Source organism: Bos indicus, chromosome 3 (assembly GCF_029378745.1).
Source record: "Bos indicus isolate NIAB-ARS_2022 breed Sahiwal x Tharparkar chromosome 3, NIAB-ARS_B.indTharparkar_mat_pri_1.0, whole genome shotgun sequence".
In the NCBI taxonomy this organism is placed as follows: domain Eukaryota; kingdom Metazoa; phylum Chordata; class Mammalia; order Artiodactyla; family Bovidae; genus Bos; species Bos indicus.
In genome coordinates, this window is record NC_091762.1 from 111,609,020 (window position 1) to 111,620,445 (window position 11,426).

At 45.0% G+C, this 11,426-nt stretch overlaps 1 non-coding gene across 1 annotated transcript; it reads right to left on the bottom strand.

Annotated features, from left to right (window-relative positions):
* Positions 1-10,846: 10,846 nt before the first annotated feature.
* On the bottom strand, positions 10,847-10,919 carry TRNAC-GCA (transfer RNA cysteine (anticodon GCA)). Its single transcript has one exon. It is a non-coding gene; the product is annotated as a tRNA-Cys (tRNA).
* Positions 10,920-11,426: the final 507 nt, after the last annotated feature.

Genomic DNA, 11,426 nt, shown 5'->3' on the forward strand with positions numbered 1-11,426 from the left:
TCTGGCCACCTCATGCAAAGAGTTGACTCACTGGAAAAGACCCTGATGCTGGGAGGGATTGGGGGCAGGAGGAGAAGGGGACGACAGAGGATGAAATGGCTGGATGGCATCACCGACTCAATGGACGTGAGTTTGAGCGAACTCCAGGAGATGGTGATGGATAGGGAGGCCTGGCGTGCTGCAATTCATGGGGTCACAGAGTCGGACACAATTGAGCGACTGAACTGAACTGAACTGAAGCTTCAAGCAGTGTTATCAATCACAGAATTGTTTTTCCCCTACTTTTCCTTGGCTCCTGAAATTTCCACTTCCAGTAAGCTGTGATTCTCTTTATTCCCTTGTCTCTCCAGCTTTGAAGGGGGATCATTTGGCTTGTGATCATAATTCTTTGACTGATCTAAGAAGAGTTGTTGATTTCAGTTTTGTTAGCTTTTTTCTTGTTGTGAGATGAGTGCAACCTCCAAGCTCTTTATGTGTTGGAGTGGAAAACAGAAGTCCCTGAGTTGTTTTTTAATGTTATGTTCTAGATAGCATATTCAAAAGCAGAGACATTACTTTGCCAACAAAGGTCCGTCTAGTCAAGGCTATGGTTTTTACCTGTGGTCATGTATGGATGTGAGAGTTGGACTGTGAGGAAGGCTGAGTGCCAAAGAATTGATGCTTTTGAACTGTGGTGTTGGAGAAGACTCTTGAGAGTCCCTTGGACTGCAAGGAGATCCAACCAGTCCATTCTGAAGGAGATGAGCCCTGCGATTTCTTTGGAGGGAATGATGCTAAAGCTGAAACTCCAGTACTTTGGCCACCTCATGCGAAGAGTTGACTCACTGGAAAAGACTCTGATGCTGGGAGGGATTGGGGGCAGGAGGAGAAGGGGACGCCAGAGGATGAGATGGCTGGATGGCATCACTGACTCGATGGACTTGAGTCTGAGTGAACTCCGGGAGTTGGTGATGGACAGGGAGGCCTGGCATGCTGCGATTCATGGGGTCGCAAAGAGTCGGGCACAACTGAGTGACTGAACTGAACTGAACTGAACTTAAATGATTAAAAATTATATAGTATACAATGTTTAAATGTATATAGTCTATGAAAATCAAAAGGAAAAAAATTTAAATAGATAAAAATAGTTTCGGTTCATTCATTTAGTCAACAACTATTTACTGAGTGTCTACTAGGTTCCAGACAATTCTAGGTACTGATGTGAGTGCTCAGTTGTCCATGGGATTTTTCAGGCAAGAATATTGGAGTGGGTTGCCATTTCTTCCTCCAGGGGATCTTCCGGATCCAGGGATCAAACCCATGTTTCCTGCATTGTAGGCAGAGTCTTTACTGCTGAGCCACCAGGGAAGTCCAGGTACTGGCGAAACAATGGTAAATTAAAAATCACATTTGTCCTCAAGGAACTAACATTTAAATGGGAGAGGTGCACAATGAACCAAAGTATATTTATTTAAATTATGATTCCAGATATGCTAAGTGCCCTAGAGCAGGGTAAGAGGAAACAGAGAGAGGATGCGTGTGTGCTAAGTCACCTCAGTCGTGTCTGACTCTGTGCGACCCTGTGGTTCATAGCCCGCCAGGTTCCTCCATCCATGGGATTCTCCAGACAAGGATACTGGAGTGAGTTGCATGACCTTCTCCAGGGGATCTTCCACATCCGGGATTGAACCTGCATCTCTTATATCTCCTACATTTACAAGCAGGTGGGCTTCCCTTGTGGCTCAGCTGGTAAAGAATCTTCCTGCAATGCTGGAGACCTGGGTTCAATCCCTGGGTTGGGAAGAGTCCCTGGAGAAGGGAAAGGCTACCCACTCCAGTATTCTGGCCTGGAGAATTCCATGGACTGTATAGCCCATGGGGTCGCAAAGAGTCAGACACGACTGAGCGACTTTCACTTTCCTTTTCCACTAGGGCCACCTGGAAGCCTGTAAGGGCGGCAGTCAGGAGTCGGTGATGAGGAGCAAGGATGATAGTATCTTGATCTCTTCCTCTTGCGTTGTTTCAAAGACAGTTATAAACTGGCATAGTAATTGAGTCTGGCGGTTTGGTGGCTCTGCGGCCTGCTTTCTGATATGTAACTACAAGGAGAAGGGTGTTGTAAGCATAATCACCAGAGAAGGGATAGCATAGAGTCAAAGGAAAAATGTGGATTATAGCTCCCGCAGAGTTAGGAGACAGAAAAGCAAACTTAGTTACAGACATGCAGAGTTAAGAGAAGTTAAAGTAATCTACCTCACTCTCGGTAGATTCAGTTTTGGGGCTTCCCAGGTGGCGCCAGTGGTAAAGAACCCTTCTGTCGATGCAGGAGATGTAAGAGACGTGAGTTCGATCCCTGGGTTGGGAAAATCCCCTGGAGGAGGAAATAGCAACCCACTCCAATATTTTTGCCTGGAGAATCCCATGGACAGAGGAGCCTGGAGGGCTATAGTCCATAGTGTTGCAAAGAGTGGGATGTGACTTAACAGACTTAGCATTCAAAGTGAAAAAACTAGGAAACTTCAGACCTGCTCACTATTCTCTTCATCCTCCTCATTCTCAGGAAAGGGAAAAAGAAAAACTTATTCCTTTTTTTTGGAGAAGGCAATGGCACCCCACTCCAGTAGGAGGAGCCTGGCAGGCTGCAGTCCATGGGGTCGCGAAGAGTCGGACACGACTGAGCGACTTCACTTTCACTTTTCACTTTCATGCATTGGAGAAGGAAATGGCAACCCACTCCAGTGTTCTTGCCTGGAGAATCCCAGGGACGGGGGAGCCTGGTGGGCTGCCATCTACGGGGTCACACAGAGTCAGACCCGACTGAAGCGACTTAGCAGCAACAGCAGCATTCCCTTTTTTTTTTTTTTCTTTTCACTGCAATCTTTGGAAACCTGAGCCAATTGGGAAAATACAAAAGAAGAAAAAAATTTAGCTCAGGGAACTCAAACTAGGGCTTTGTAACAACCTAGAGGGTGGAAAAGGGTGGGAGGTGGGAGGGAGGTTCAAGAGGGAGGGGACATATGTACACCTATGGCCGATTCATGTTGATGTATAGCAGAAATCAAACCAAAATTTAAATTTAAAAACAAGAAGAAAAATTTTAAATACTTCTAATCTCTTCCTCCAGAAGGTCTATCTTGTTTTTTTTTATATGTGTTTTAATATTTTATTTGCTACTTTATCATATATTAAAAATATTTTCTCCAAAATAAATTCTATTGTAAAACAGAATTTTAATAAATACATAATTTTGTGGGATGCATCGGAATTACTTCTCCCATTCTTTATTGTTAGACTTTCAAATTATTTTCCATTTTTCACTGTTTTAGAAACACCTACTGTATGTGTTTATTCTGTTAGCTAAGCACACACTTTCTTATTTCTTTACCACACTTTCCTAGATTCAGGTAGAGGGTTTGCATGTTCTGAAGGATTTTAATATGCATTTATGAATCATTCTCCGAATTACCCTCCCTCCAGCAGTTTATGAATACCCTTTCCATAGCACTCTTATTAAACATTATCTATCTACTCACCACGGAGCATTATCTTTGCATTTAATCTTTGCCAGGTTTCCAGGCAAACAATGTTATCTCATTGTTTTAATTGGCTATTCTTTGATGATAAGTGAGGTTGAACATTTCCTTGACTACATCGATTGACTCTTCCCGAGTCATTACTGTGGTCATAGTTCACCTGTGCTGGCATGAAGGATATACTAGTCAGGGTGTGGGGCATTTCTATTGCAAGTGACAAACAACCCATCTCACATAATTGAAAAGTCCAGGGGAAGAAAAGTCATATTCAGGTGTAATTGGATTCAAGGCCCAAAGGATGTTTTCTGGGCTTCGTGTCTCACTGTCATCCTTAATTCTGCTTTCTCCTGGGTTGTATGTTTGATCTCAAGCTCCTATTGATACCTTCGTGGTGGCAGCCGCTCCAGAGCTTACTCCTCTCAGTGTCAGATGCAGCTGACAAATACACCCTGCCCTGCCCAGAAATCACACCAGAAGCCCATTGGTTCTGTGATCTGAGCCTCAGGAGTGTAGGGCTCTTGTTGGCTTGGCTTTGAGTCACACATTCTGTCCCTGGGACTAGGGCTAGGGTCAGCCTCTTTTGAAATGAACTGAGGAGAAGGAAAGCAGGGAGCTTCAGCTGAACATTGAGATACTATTATCACACTGGCACAAAAATGAGAAACTTCCACCGCTAAAGAAAGAAAGAAATAACCCTTCTTTCTCTCCACCCTCTCTGGTTCACTGAATTCATCAAGGACTCTTTTTCTAATACCCATGGTCCTTGGGTGGGCAGAGCAGAGCAGATAGTGGCTAGCCAGCCTTATTTCCATGTAATGCCATGTGGTACATATTTATTGATTATATACAATAGACAAAGAAAGAGCAATGGTGCTTGAGAGGAAAGGGAAGCCATCAAGATGTTTTAGATGTGGTCTCAGCCTTGAGTGAGTTTTCACTGAAAGAGACAGGAACAAACAACCATAATTGAAGGCAAAACTGAAGCGAGGGCTAAATGCAGGTGAAATGACCCGAGGAGACTAGGTAAACTGGAGTGGAGTGCATGCTAGGGAGGCTCTGCAGACCCAGCACTTGAGCTGAACCCTCAAGACTGGGCTGATTTTCCACAGATAGAGAGAATGATGGGGATGCCCCAGAGCCCACAGCATACGCTATATGATTTCCAACCCCTTTCTTGCAGAGCTCTGTGCAAATGACGACTTGTAAATTACAGGGAATTAATTGCATCATTTATATTCCCTACAGATCCAAGGCAGATCTGGTCTCAGCCTCTTTAAAGCAAACAAGAACGGCCACATTTCTCCCTTACAGCAGATGCTGCTTCCTTCAATTATTTAAGCTCATTTGGACCCAATGATGAGGTCCAGCTGCCCAGACAGGTACTCAGGCCCTTGTCTCAGGTCACCAGGGGCGATGGGAAGACGGGTCAGGCAGCACCAGGCTGGCCCCAGCTGTGTTCAGTCTGATTCTTATTGGGAAAGGCTGGTTAGTAAACAACCTTCCTAAGAGTTACCATTTTTAATTTTATTGGCAGGAGAAGGCCCTGTGGAAGAAAAACGAACCTTGAGAAATTATTCACTGACGCAAGGTGCAGTCAAGCTCACAGCCAAGCCAGGTTGCCTGAGCAAGGGCTGCTCTATCCATTCCCTCTTCCACATTCCCATCAATAACCCGCTAACAATAACAAATTGCTACATGACACCCTCACTGTGCCGTTGGGACTAAGCACCTGATGAGGTGTTTGCAATAAATTCCGCTCTTCTCCTTTCCTTTACTGTTCATAATTCAGAGTCCACAAATATTTATGGAGTGTCCACCTTGTGCCAGGTATACAGTGAGCAAGACTGGGAGGGGCCCTCTCGTTGGGATACTCATATTCTGTGGAGGGACACAGACACTAACACAGGAAAACAAATTCGCCATTTCAGACAACGGGAAGTGCTGTGAAGGAAACAAAATGGGCTCGAGGGATAGAAGGTGATGGGGGCAGGAGACTACATCCTATTGAGCGGTCAAGGATAGCCTCTCTGGGGAGGTGACTTTTGAGGCATAACGTGAATGATGAACAGGAAACAGCTATATGAAAAAATCAGGGAAAGAACATTCCAGAAAGAAGTGACAAGCCAAGATTGTGGAGGATGAAAGGGGGCTTGTGGGGTTAGGTCGTCATGAGCTGAGAGAAGGATGGAAGCACCTAAAAACGTGTGTCTCCCTCTCTGCTCTGTCCTTCTTTCTACCCCCCTCCTTCTCCCTGATCCCCTCCCTGTCAGCTCAGTTTCTGTCAGCTCCTCAGTCTATACCTTCCAAACTCATAGACTTCTGGGAGTCCAGGATATTGTGTTTTTTTGAAAGTTTGGCTCTTGGCAAAGAGCCAGTTCTATTTCCATCTTGTGTGGAAAATATAGAATTACCGTGAATTATATTGAAAAATTAGATTCATTCACTGCTGTGATAATTTATCTCCCAATCTGTCTCAGAGAGTTAGCAGCTGGTGAGAAAATAAAATGTAATTTAGGCAAAAAAAAAAAAATCACTTTTAATCTATGTCTGGCAGGGAGAGAGCCTATTAAGTGAGTTTACTCTTTGCCAATCAGGTGGTTTTCTTTAGTGCACCCCCAAATGAAATGTTGTGATGGAGATTAATGGGCAGCTTGCACTCTTTGGATGGGCCCTGCTAAACTGTGGGTAAGAACTCAGACCCCACTTAAAATTCAAAGCTTCCTAACCCCGGGCTTCTCCCCGGGCTCCTCTCCCTCAGAGGCCCTTGGACATGTTCCTGCTAAAAGAAGGTTAGGCTTTACAGCCCTGGGGTTTTCCATGACAGTTTCTGCCTTGAGAAAGGAGGAGAAACAGCCCCCAATTTTAAGCCTTATCGATTTAAGGTGTTTGAAATATTCCTCCCCGACTGGTAATGATGACCATTTTTCTTCTCCAGAGCGCCTGATTATGTGCCCTGGAATTGTCCTGACATCATTGCATGAGTCAGAACTGAGCTAATCGCACTCTGCCCAGAGTCAAATCCAAAGCTCCCCGCCTCTGTGAGTCAGCCCCTCACATCAGCAGACCAAGGCGAGGCCACTCAGCCACAGCAAGCTTTAGGCTGCACCTGTTTTGATGCTGACCAATGCCCTCCCTCTGGCCTTCTGCAGTGTCCCAGCAGGCTTCTCCCCCTTCTTGCAAAGGGACCTGGCCTCCCTGAGCAGAGGAGGACAGAGTTAGTGCAGCCTGTCGGCTTCCTGGGGGATGAACTGTGGGATGGCAAGCCCGGAGGTATGGGGTCACAGACACTTACTGCTTTCCATTCTCCCTAGCTTGGAATCCTGCACCTTTGGGGAAACTGAGGCACAGGGGAGTAAGAATGTTCTGGATTGCAATCAGGAAACTAGGGATGAAGTGGCCAGATGCTTATCATATGAGCCTGGGAGCAAATTTCTTCCTTTTTCTTGGCTGGAACTGCCTCGTCTATAAAGTGAGGAGCCTAGGTGAGATGGTTATGTTTCCTCCAGCTCAGAGTTTATTAATCTACAAACTTGGGATTCAGCTTTCATCCATGCATGCCCAGCTCTGCTCGGTGCATGCTGGGCAGAGCAGAGACCTTGCATCTGTACTCGGGCCTCCCTGGAGTCCTTGTTCAGAAAACGGTGTGTCAAGTTTCTCCAGGGAATGGATGGGGGCTTCCGTTTAGGGAGGGTACTGAGTAGGGGGGTGCATCAACTTCTCACTGACGGCTTACACACCAGGCACAAAGGGATGCCTGCCGTGTGATGAGAGTTGATTTCCTCAAAGTGACCCGTAGACTCTCTGCAGCAGCTGATGGAACCCTCCTCGCTGGAACAGTGGTAGGGAGCCTGGGTATGAAGGCCCCTCCAAGAAGTCACCTGGTCCACTGGGTGTCAGTCCAGGCAGAACTGTGCCTCATTCAGTTCCCCAAAGATCTCTGACTTCTTGAACATGACCTCTGAGGTCAGGCAAAGAGGGAAAGGATTTGATTTAGATTCAGTTTGAACTTGCAGGAAAGTCAGACCTCTCAGAGATTCCACCTACCCCCACCTCCCTCCTTCCACCTCTGGTCAGGTTAAAATCACCAGTGGAATATAAACACAGGGAGAGCATGCACTGGCCCTGTAAAGCAGGCAACAAGATGGGAATGTAAGGGGATATTTGAGAGATAGAAGGCAGACTGGCCCAGATGGAAGAAGAGCTGCCTCTTCCTGCAAAGCAATGGGTTACAATCCATTCATGCATTTAAAAAGTGCCAAGCATCACTCTAGGTATTGGGAACATGGAGGAGAGAACCTGAAAGGCACACTTCTTGTTCTCAAGGGAGACTGAAACCTAATAAACATAGATAGAAACCAGATATTTCAGAGTAAGAGCTGCTGTGGGACTCCATGGAGGGTGTGCGTGGGGGTGGGGGCACACCATGTGTGGGTGGGGGCAGCAAGTTATCTCCACAGGGGTCAGGAAAGCCTTTCAGGGGAGGCAAGCTCAGAGCTAAGACCTGAATGATAAGAAGGAGCCAGTTGTGGGAGGGCTCACAAGGAGATTCCCACCGGGTTCTGGAATGGAAGCAGCCTGGCATGCTGGAAGAACAGGAAGGAGGGCAGAGTGGCTGGGGTGTGCACAGAGAGTGCTGGAATAGTGTGAAAGGAGGCCAGGAAGGCAAAAAGGGCAAGTCACAAAGGCCCTGCAGGCTATGGGGAGGCGTCTGGATTTTACATGATGAGTGGTGGGGACATACTGAAGGGTTCATGTAAAACAACACGAGCTGGTTATGTTATCATTGTTTATGTCCGATTGTTTGGGATCCCATGGACTGAAGCACGCCAGGCTTCCCTGTCCTTCACTATCTCCCAGAGCTTGCTCAAACTTCACGTCCATTGAATCAGTGATGCTGTCTAAACATCCGTCCTCTGTCACCCTCTTCTCATCCTGCCCTCCATCTTTCCCAGCATCACAGTTTTTTTCTAATGAGATGGTCCTTCACCAACTTGGCTCTTTTTTCAGGTGACCAAAGTATTGGAGCTTCAGCTTCAGCAACAGTCCTTCCAATAAATATTTAAGCTTGATTTAGGCTTGATTTCCTTTTGGATGTCGGGCTTCCCTGGTGGCTCAGAGGTTAAAGTGTCTGCCTGCAATGCAGGAGACCTGGGTTCGATCCCTGGGTTGGGAAGATGCCCTGGAGAAGGAAATGGCAACCCACTCCAGTATTCTTTCCTGGAGAATCCCATGGACAGAGGAGCCTGGTTGGGCTACAGTCCACGGGGTCGTAAAGAGTCGGACACGACTGAGCAACTTCACTTTCAACACTTTCCTTTAGGATTGACTGGTTTTTATCTCCCAGTCCAAGGGACTCTCAAGAGTCTTATCCAGCACCACAGTTCAAAAGCATCAGTTCTTCAGTGCTCAGCCTGCTTTATGGACCAAGCTGGTTTACATTTTTTTATGAAATACCCAGTCTATGAAGAATGGACTTCAGTGCCCTCCTAAGCTAAGAAAGAGATCCTAGCAGAGCTCCACTCTTATCAGCTCCTTCCCCTCATCTCAAAGAGAAGGCCTGGTGGTGAGCGTGGACTATGGGCATTTCAGGGACATGTATGAATTCAACCAGGGCTTGGAGATGCATACCAGGGGCACGGGTTTCATCAGTGACATCAGATTGGGCCAGGGAAACAAGAGCCAGTGTCCCAGTGCTTCAGGGCCCCTCACCAGAAACAGCCGGGTTACCTCTTTGTGTTTAGGCCCAACGTCCTGAAGCTCCTGACTCCCTCTCTCCATCCTCCCCTCAAAGTGCTTGATCTCTGATCATATGGCATATTTATAATAAACCTGATCATTCTTCTCCCTTTTGTTGAACCTGACAGATAAGAATAGGGGCCCATCCTGACCATCTCAGCCAGAACTAATTTCAACTTTCAATACTGAGTGAACCAACCTTGGCCCTGGGAGAATGAAGGGAGAGAAAATCACAAGACACTGGAAAAAAAGTTAAAGTTCAAAAGAAGAGGTCCATCTTTGACATTGGAGAATATGTCTTCCTAAATAGGAAAATTATGGGAATGAGCAGGAGATAATTTTAGACAACTTTTAATATTCCTCTTGATGAGATTCAAAATGTCATTGCATCTATGAATCTAAATCAGAAAGGCAGCCCTGAAAATATGAAGGGAGGACAAATTAGGACAAACTAGACTGGAAGAGTACAGGGTGAGGATGAGAAGACTTGGCTAAATATTGGCTCCGCACTTGCTGGTACTGTGATCCTGGGAAAATTCTAGAGTTCATCAGTTTCCTATAAAAGGGGAATTTAAAAGAGTGCTTCTTCCAAGAAGGTTGCATGGCTTAAACAAGATACCAGTGTATGATCAATACTTAGCACGATGCCAGGCTCTCAAGAAGTACCCAACATACATTGTTCTTCTTGAGAAAGTGCGTGAAAATGGAACGTGACTGCCTAATTTAAAGATTGCGATGAAAGCAACGAACAGCAGGTTAGATTCTTCAGGAAATGCAAGAGACAGTGAAAATCAAGTTTGGGAAAGTCTCCTTGATTTCAAAAGAAAAGAAATAAGAAGTGAAAATAACAAGGTTTTAAAAAATAGAGAGGCATATATTACTGGGGCAATAAATTCAAGGCAGGAAGTGAAGTAGACGAAATTAGAGCAAATGTGATTGGATTAATTATTTTTTAAAACATAGGAAGTAATTTTCTGTTTTTTTCTGCAAATCAGAAGGACAGACTGAGCAACGGGAAGGGAAAACAGACCACAAACAATTAGAGACAGCTTCATGAGAATTTCGAATCACAGGGACAAGGAAAAAGATTTGACAGATGTAAGAGAAAACAGAAGTGCGTTGCAAAGGAAGAATATCCAGTTAACTTTGAATCTTTCCATAAAACCAAACACCAGACAAGAAGGAGCAATAGAACAGGAAAAGCATGATGGCAAATTCTGATTGTCATTCTCGACTATCTATCATTCCTTTGAGGGCAGCAGAAGGGTTTTCTTTTACACAAAAGGGCCCCCATGGGGCCATGAGGGTGATGGAAAAAAAATATCACTTGAAGATACGGCCTACTGCTTAAGAAATGAGTTAAGTTCAGATTTAGAGAACCAAGATGAAGCTAAAGCCAAATGATTATTTTTAATGAAGTTTTACAATGTGCAAATATAAAAAACACTTGAAGTAAGTTAATACAAAATGAAGTGAAGTTGTTCAGTCGTGTCCGACTCTTTTCGACCCCATGGACTGTATCCTATCAGGCTCCTCTGTCCATGGGATTTTCCAGGCAAGACTGCTGGAGTGGATTGCCATTTCCTTCTCCAGGGGATCTTCCTGACCCAGGAATTGAACCTGGGTCTCCTGCATTGCAGGCAGACGCTTTACCGTCTGAGCCACCAGGGAAGCCTCCAAGCCCAGATCCAATACCCTGCATTTCTTTTTAAAAAATATTTTTATTGAAGTATGAGTGGCATATAATATTAAATTAGTTTCAAGTGTACAAAATAATGGTTTGATATTTGTATACATTAGGAAATAATCGCAATGAGTCAACATCTGTCACCAGACATAATCACAAAATTTTTTTTCTTGTGATGAGAATTTTTAAGACCTGTTTTCTTAGCAGCTTTCAAATATACAGTACAGTATTATTAACTAGAGTCCCTATGCTGTACATAACCTTCCCATGACTAATTTATTTTACAGCTGAAACTCTACCTTTTGATCCCCTTCACCTACTTCTCCTACTCCCACTCAACCCCACCTCCACAACCACCAATCATTTCTCCATATCTATGAGCTTGTGTATTTTTTCCCTTAGATTCCACATATAAGTGAGATCCTGAGTCTTCCTCTGTTTGACTTCTTTCACATAGCATAATGCCTTTGCGGTCTATTCATGTTGTCACA